The sequence below is a fragment of the Xenopus tropicalis genome, chromosome 3 (genome assembly GCF_000004195.4).
Source record: "Xenopus tropicalis strain Nigerian chromosome 3, UCB_Xtro_10.0, whole genome shotgun sequence".
Classification (NCBI taxonomy): Eukaryota; Metazoa; Chordata; class Amphibia; order Anura; family Pipidae; genus Xenopus; species Xenopus tropicalis.
Genome location: NC_030679.2, coordinates 3740693 through 3749234, shown reverse-complemented (window position 1 = coordinate 3749234; position 8542 = coordinate 3740693). Strand labels below are relative to the sequence as shown.

General features: G+C 52.3%; 1 long non-coding RNA gene and 1 other non-coding gene across 3 annotated transcripts in view; both read right to left on the bottom strand.

Moving 5' to 3' along the window:
- Nucleotides 1-362: 362 nt before the first annotated feature.
- LOC105945878 overlaps nucleotides 363-8542 on the bottom strand; it is a 47746-nt gene continuing 39566 nt past the window's right edge. For both annotated transcript variants that reach the window (XR_004221898.1, XR_004221899.1), the window contains exons 5-6: nucleotides 5754-5787; nucleotides 363-1470 (exon numbers count right to left, since the gene is read on the bottom strand). This is a non-coding gene — a long non-coding RNA (uncharacterized LOC105945878). The remainder of the gene's footprint in view (nucleotides 1471-5753; nucleotides 5788-8542) is intronic.
- On the bottom strand, nucleotides 886-978 carry mirlet7e-2 (microRNA let-7e-2). Its single transcript, NR_049653.1, has one exon. It is a non-coding gene; the product is annotated as a microRNA let-7e-2 (primary transcript).

The following is an 8542-nucleotide window of genomic DNA, read 5'->3' as shown; positions in this document are numbered from 1 at the left end:
AGCCATAGGAGTGGGCGTGTCTTCCGTGGATTGGGTGAGGTTTTGGCATAATGGGGTGTGGCCAGACAGATCCATTTGTGAATAGGGCATTATTTTTTCCAATGGGACCCCATTCTGGGCGTAGGCCTGTCTAACCGATTATATGATTACTACCCACCCACCCTTTTAGGCCACACCCCAATCTCTTAGCCACGCCCAGCTAAGCCTCATTAGCTTTTCCAGTTGGGTCCCCGATTTGGCCTATTGGCAGTGTGTGGGCTCTGGAGAGACCGCATTGGGCGGCTGTCACTGTATTCACAATGCGATTGGTTACAATGTGTAGCCACTCCCACTCCCTACGTCAGAACAGAACCAGCCGGGAGTTGCTTAGTAAATTCCATATCTTTATTGATTCAGGTAGAACAGCGATTGGGGGAAACGAGAGCAAGTGATTGGGCGCCCCATTCATCTGTGGGTCCTTCAGGTTCTGGATCAAGTTCTAATTCCCTCCCCCCAGCTCTGATTGGGCCTCGACGACATGGTGCCTGCCGGGGAAGGCAGTAGGTTGTATAGTTATCTCCTGATTGGGGCAAAAATCACTGCCCTGAAACCACACAACCTACTACCTCATCCCGCCAAGGCTGCGGCGGCCACTAGGGGGCAGTGGGACCTATAAAGGGTAACTAAACCTAAAAAGAAAATCCCTGTACGGCTGTGCGAGTAAATGTTACCATTTAACCCCCGGGGGGCCCTCAGGATCCCTAACTCCACCCACTAGGGTTGGTGGCAGGAAGTCAGATGTGCAAAGGAAAATTCCCTCCCCAATGTCACAAGCATCTCTCCTATGATTTGAAGGTTTTGTTGCCCTTTAATCCGTCGTCCGGCGCCGCTCCCACGATGACATTACAGCCACTTCAGGAAAGACAGTAGATTGTATAGTTATCCAAACGTCAGGGTGCAACCCACAACTAAACAACCTACTACCTCACCCCAAAGGGCAGTCGGAATCTGGGGGGGCAGGAAGCCTTGTCCCACGGGGGGTGTTAAATACCCACAATGCAACACACCTGGAAAAGGAAAAACAAGTCATGAAGGGATCAGCTGGGGGGCCAAACAGGAAGCAGGTTGTGCAAAAGGGAAAGCGTGATTGGCTCGTAACCTCCCTGTGGGTCTCACTGGGTGCAATGGCCGAGGGTGGGACAGAGACTCAGCCGACAACCTATGGGGATAGAAGAACCGTCATTAATAGGATGTTATGGGCCCTCCCCTTTAACCAGCTCACTGCCAAAGAGCAAGCGATCGTAATTAGCTGGAAAGAGTGGGGTTTACTTGCCCTTTAAATAGTTACCTCTTTACCCAAACAGAGGGTTCAGGGGACCAGGACACAGTTATTATTATAAATGTATAAAGCACCCACATATACTGCAGTGCTGTACCCCACGTGCCCAGCTGGGGGCAGATTTCCTTTTCTTCTCACCAGCGTCAGGGAGTCTGTGAATGAGAAACAAAGCATTATGGGAATTATTCATCTGGGGCATGTACTGTACACATTTCTGTAGGTTTTTTCCCACTTGTCCCCCCCCCCACAGCAGTGCCACAAAGTGACTCCCCCCCAGAGACCAGCCAGCACCCCCTAATGGTGGGAAGGAACCCAGGGCTTAGGCCCCTGCAGAATGAATCCCGGTACCCGTGGGACTGTCTCTGCTTCCTTTGCACGGGGGAGTGTATTTCCCGGTACCCATGTGACTGTCTCTGCTTCCTTTGCACGGGGGAGTGTATTTCCTGGTACTCATGTGACTGTCTCTGCTTCCTTTGCACGGGGGAGTGTATTTCCCGGTACCCGTGTGACTGTCTCTGCTTCCTTTGCACGGGGGAGTGTATTTCCCGGTACCCGTGTGACTGTCTCTGCTTCCTTTGCACGGGGGAGTGTATTTCCCGGTACCCATGTGACTGTCTCTGCTTCCTTTGCACGGGGGAGTGTATTTCCTGGTACTCATGTGACTGTCTCTGCTTCCTTTGCACGGGGGAGTGTATTTCCCGGTACCCATGTGACTGTCTCTGCTTCCTTTGCACGGGGGGAGTGTATTTCCTGGTACCCATGTGACTGTCTCTGCTCCCTTTGCACGGGGGGGGGGAGTGTATTTCCCGGTACCCATGTGACTGTCTCTGCTCCCTTTGCACGGGGGGGGGGGAGTGTATTTCCCGGTACCCATGTGACTGTCTCTGCTCCCTTTGCACGGGGGAGTGTATTTCCTGGTACCCATGTGACTGTCTCTGCTCCCTTTGCACGGGGGGGGGGAGTGTATTTCCCGGTACCCATGTGACTGTCTCTGCTTCCTTTGCACGGGGGGGGGGAGTGTATTTCCCGGTACCCATGTGACTGTCTCTGCTCCCTTTGCACGGGGGAGTGTATTTCCTGGTACCCATGTGACTGTCTCTGCTCCCTTTGCACGGGGGGGGGGAGTGTATTTCCTGGTACCCATGTGGACTGTCTCTGCTCCCTTTGCACGGGGGGGGGGAGTGTATTTCCCGGTACCCATGTGACTGTCTCTGCTCCCTTTGCACGGGGGAGTGTATTTCCTGGTACCCATGTGACTGTCTCTGCTCCCTTTGCACGGGGGGGGGGAGTGTATTTCCCGGTACCCATGTGACTGTCTCTGCTCCCTTTGCACGGGGGGGGGGGAGTGTATTTCCCGGTACCCATGTGACTGTCTCTGCTTCCTTTGCACGGGGGAGTGTATTTCCTGGTACCCGTGTGACTGTCTCTGCTCCCTTTGCACGGGGGGGGGAGTGTATTTCCCGGTACCCATGTGACTGTCTCTGCTTCCTTTGCACGGGGGAGTGTATTTCCCGGTACCCGTGTGACTGTCTCTGCTCCCTTTGCACGGGGGAGTGTATTTCCTGGTACCCATGTGACTGTCTCTGCTTCCTTTGCACGGGGGAGTGTATTTCCTGGTACCTGTGTGACTGTCTCTGCTCCCTTTGCACGGGGGAGTGTATTTCCTGGTACCCATGTGACTGTCTCTGCTTCCTTTGCACGGGGGAGTGTATTTCCTGGTACCCGTGTGACTGTCTCTGCTTCCTTTGCACGGGGGGGGGGAGTGTATTTCCCGGTACCCATGTGACTGTCTCTGCTTCCTTTGCACGGGGGAGTGTATTTCCCGGTACCCGTGTGACTGTCTCTACTTCCTTTGCACGGGGGAGTGTATTTCCTGGTACCCATGTGACTGTCTCTGCTTCCTTTGCACGGGGGAGTGTATTTCCCGGTACCCATGTGACTGTCTCTGCTTCCTTTGCACGGGGGAGTGTATTTCCCGGTACCCGTGTGACTGTCTCTACTTCCTTTGCACGGGGGAGTGTATTTCCTGCCAGTCATGTGACCCTTTCTCTCTACACTGGCTCCTCCTGCAGAATAATATATATCTGAGACCCAACACTATCATGTGTGCTGAATGGTGCCCCATATAAGGCCCCTGCTTCCCCCCAGCCCCCCCCCAGCCAAGGTATCTGCCCCCCTGTAGTTATACACAGTATTGCCCCTATGGGAGCAGAGAAAATTGAAAAATATTTTTTGGGGAAAACACAGCAAATTTGCCCCAACACTATTAAATTCCCCTTTATCTCCCCCATGCCGCCCCGGTGCCCGGGAGGGGAGGAGCCAGTGCGGAGTTGCACAATAGCGGCGCAGAGGCTCCACCCAAACTCTAGCGGCAGCTTTTGGCTTCATCCAACCTGAGACTGTACCGGGAGCAGCCACTAGGGGTCGCACTGCCATCACTTATGCACCGGTTGCTATTTTTGCAGCTCTGCCCCCCCCCCCCAGCCAAATGCACTAACCCTTTCAGCCCAGAAATGGGGGACACTGGGACCCGACTGCAACTACTGATTTATTAACTGTTATTCTGGGGGACAGAGGAGCTGGTTTAACCCCTTAAATACAGGCCATGGGACTATTCATTGATTGATTGATTGGCCCACAAACTACTGAATGGGGCAATAGGGCAAGATGGAGACAGTAGGGCAAGATGGGGACAGTAGGGCAAGATGGAGACAGTAGGGCAAGATGGAGACAGTAGGGCAAGATGGAGACAGTAGGGCAAGATGGGGACAGTAGGGCAAGATGGAGACAGTAGGGCAAGATGGGGACAGTAGGGCAAGATGGAGACAGTAGGGCAAGATGGGGACAGTAGGGCAAGATGGAGACAGTAGGGCAAGATGGGGACAGTAGGGCAAGATGGAGACAGTAGGGCAAGATGGAGACAGTAGGGCAAGATGGGGACAGTAGGGCAAGATGGGGACAGTAGGGCAAGATGGAGACAGTAGGGCAAGATGGAGACAGTAGGGCAAGATGGAGACAGTAGGGCAAGATGGAGAGAGTAGGGCAAGATGGAGAGAGTAGGACAAGATGGAGACAGTAGGACAAGATGGAGACAGTAGGACAAGATGGGGACAGTAGGGCAAGATGGAGACAGTAGGGCAAGATGGGGACAGTAGGGCAAGATGGAGACAGTAGGGCAAGATGGGGACAGTAGGGCAAGATGGAGACAGTAGGACAAGATGGAGACAGTAGGGCAAGATGGAGACAGTAGGGCAAGATGGAGAGAGTAGGGCAAGATGGAGACAGTAGGGCAAGATGGAGACAGTAGGACAAGATGGGGACAGTAGGGCAAGATGGAGACAGTAGGGCAAGATGGAGACAGTAGGGCAAGATGGGGACAGTAGGGCAAGATGGAGACAGTAGGACAAGATGGGGACAGTAGGGCAAGATGGAGACAGTAGGACAAGATGTCCCAAACGACCCAGTCTCTCCCCCAGCTGATCTGTAACAGAACAGCTACGCTCACTCACAGCTCAACAGAGCATGGACGGATTTGCGTTTATCTCCCATAATCCTTTCCTTCTACTGAACCACTCAGTGTTTTGTCTTCTCAGTCCATTACCCACAATTCCCCTCTGTGAAAGTAAATCACTGACCTGCCAAATCCCCCCCCATTGTAAGCAGCAGTCCTGCCCTGCTTTATGGCTGAGATTCTAGCTATCTGTATAACAGAGCATTCTGTCACAGTGGCACAGATCCTATCTGATCCCCCCATTGTAAGCAGCAGTCCTGCCCTGCTTTATGGCTGAGATTCTAGCTATCTGTATAACAGAGCATTCTGTCACAGTGGCACAGATCCTATCTGATCCCCCCCCCATTGTAAGCAGCAGTCCTGCCCTGCTTTATGGCTGAGATTCTAGCTATCTGTATAACAGAGCATTCTGTCACAGTGGCACAGATCCTATCTGATCCCCCCCCATTGTAAGCAGCAGTCCTGCCCTGCTTTATGGCTGAGATTCTAGCTATCTGTATAACAGAGCATTCTGTCACAGTGGCACAGATCCTATCTGATCCCCCCATTGTAAGCAGCAGTCCTGCCCTGCTTTATGGCTGAGATTCTAGCTATCTGTATAACAGAGCATTCTGTCACAGTGGCACAGATCCTATCTGATCCCCCCCATTGTAAGCAGCAGTCCTGCCCTGCTTTATGGCTGAGATTCTAGCTATCTGTATAACAGAGCATTCTGTCACAGTGGCACAGATCCTATCTGATCCCCCCCATTGTAAGCAGCAGTCCTGCCCTGCTTTATGGCTGAGATTCTAGCTATCTGTATAACAGAGCATTCTGTCACAGTGGCACAGATCCTATCTGATCCCCCCATTGTAAGCAGCAGTCCTGCCCTGCTTTATGGCTGAGATTCTAGCTATCTGTATGACTAGCATTTCAGGTACTTACCGTACAAGGGGACTCTCTGGATTCTGTTTCATCACTGTAAAGAGAAGAAGTGCAGGTATTTTAGGTTCTCTCTTATATTTGTTTTCTGCCCCTCACTATTGCCCCGGGAGGAGTTTGGGGCCCCTGGAGGGTACAAGCTTAGAATCAGAAGTTACAAGTTAGAATCGGCCCCAGGTGATGCTCTGTCATCAGAGCCGACTAAGCCGAGGCTCTCTGGGCATGCTGGGAGTTGTAGTCTGTAGCTGGGAGTGCTGAAACCCCGCACCAGTGACAACTCCTCACCTTATAGGTCATTTCTAAAATCAGAAATTTCAGTTTCAGTCTCAGTATAGTCTGAAATATTCTAAGTTTAACCCCTGCATGGAGGGATCTAATTAGTACTGAGTAGGAGGTATCAAATGCCTTTCCATCCTTTAGCTCTTGTGAACTACAATTCCCAGCATCCCCTGCACAGCTGGACAGGGGGCGTGGCTGGGGTAGCGCAGAACCGCCACCCCTTTTACCTTTCCTGTAGCCGACAGGGGCCCCTAATAACTGCAACCGGAGCCGAGGATGTGGTTTGTGTTCCGCCTCAGGCTGCCGGGACTCCCAGGGGCAGATTTATCAGAGGTCAAATTGTTTTATTTTTACTTATACCCATAGGTACCTACCTGGTGCTACCAACCCCTATTTCTGTAGGGAAATGAGAGCAGGGCAGGCAGTAACCCTTCCAACACTTTCCCCTGTCTCTGCCCCTATATATTAGGTACCTACCTAGTGCTACCAACCCCTATTTCTGTAGGGAAATGAGAGCAGAGCAGGCAGTAACCCTTCCAACACTTTCCCCTGTCTCTGCCCCTATATATTAGGTACCTACCTAGTGCTACCAACCCCTATTTCTGTAGGGAAATGAGAGCAGGGCAGGCAGTAACCCTTCCAACACTTTCCCCTGTCTCTGCCCCTATATATTAGGTACCTACCTAGTGCTACCAACCCCTATTTCTGTAGGGAAATGAGAGCAGGGCAGGCAGTAACCCTTCCAACACTTTCCCCTGTCTCTGTCCCTATATATTAGGTACCTACCTAGTGCTACCAACCCCTATTTCTGTAGGGAAATGAGAGCAGGGCAGGCAGTAACCCTTCCAACACTTTCCCCTGTCTCTGCCCCTATATATTAGGTACCTACCTAGTGCTACCAACCCCTATTTCTGTAGGGAAATGAGAGCAGAGCAGGCAGTAACCCTTCCAACACTTTCCCCTGTCTCTGCCCCTATATATTAGGTACCTACCTAGTGCTACCAACCCCTATTTCTGTAGGGAAATGAGAGCAGGGCAGGCAGTAACCCTTCCAACACTTTCCCCTGTCTCTGCCCCTATATATTAGGTACCTACCTAGTGCTACCAACCCCTATTTCTGTAGGGAAATGAGAGCAGGGCAGGCAGTAACCCTTCCAACACTTTCCCCTGTCTCTGCCCCTATATATTAGGTACCTACCTAGTGCTACCAACCCCTATTTCTGTAGGGAAATGAGAGCAGAGCAGGCAGTAACCCTTCCAACACTTTCCCCTGTCTCTGCCCCTATATATTAGGTACCTACCTAGTGCTACCAACCCCTATTTCTGTAGGGAAATGAGAGCAGGGCAGGCAGTAACCCTTCCAACACTTTCCCCTGTCTCTGCCCCTATATATTAGGTACCTACCTAGTGCTACCAACCCCTATTTCTGTAGGGAAATGAGAGCAGGGCAGGCAGTAACCCTTCCAACACTTTCCCCTGTCTCTGCCCCTATATATTAGGTACCTACCTAGTGCTACCAACCCCTATTTCTGTAGGGAAATGAGAGCAGGGCAGGCAGTAACCCTTCCAACACTTTCCCCTGTCTCTGCCCCTATATATTAGGTACCTACCTAGTGCTACCAACCCCTATTTCTGTAGGGAAATGAGAGCAGGGCAGGCAGTAACCCTTCCAACACTTCCCCTGTGAGATCCTTACACGTAGGCTGAGCCCCTGAGTGGGGTGAGGGGGGGCCGAGGGTGTAACGTGAAGCAGCCGCAGGATTAGGAGGAGAGCCTAAATAGCTGTTTTAACAGGTGAACGTGTGACGGCTCAGAGTATCCGATGCAGCTGGCCAATTAGCCTGTATGAATGGGGCACCTGTTGGGGGGAAGAGGCCACGGTGGCTGCTGTACAATCTCTCTATAGAGGGGATACGGATACGTAGCCCCCCATAAATATAACGGGTGCTTATATCTAACTGCATGCTGCAGGCTGTACTGGTTTCTACACTGCATGCAGAACTGCAATTTGGTACAAAGGCTCCCAGAGGATGCTGGGACTTGTATTCCAGAATGGCAGAGGCTTGGGGGCACATTCCCTAGGCGTAACCCATACGGGGAGGTGCGGCGGGGAGACGGGGAGGAATGCAGACTGGTATTCGAACTGTTTAAAATAGGAAACAGGCCTGGCGCAAGCGGGCAGGGGAACAGGTGGCAGTTATATATATGGGGCGGGCGAGTCAGGGGGGGCTAGGGTTACACGGATCCCCGGCACCCCGAGAGCGCCCGAGGAGCATTGCTGAGAGTGTCAGACAGGGTAACCTCCTTGTAACCCCACGGTTGGCACAGGGCCACGGGCGAGGGCTCCGAGCGGACACGGATTTCTCTCATCCCAGGGTGCAACGGTGCTACAGTTCTGCTACATCAGCACTTCCTATAGCTCTTGCTTACTTACCCCGTTCCTCTTAACTGAGAGGGTGAGGGGCGGGCGCATTGGCTATCATTCTGATTGGATGGACAGTGGCCTCCTCATA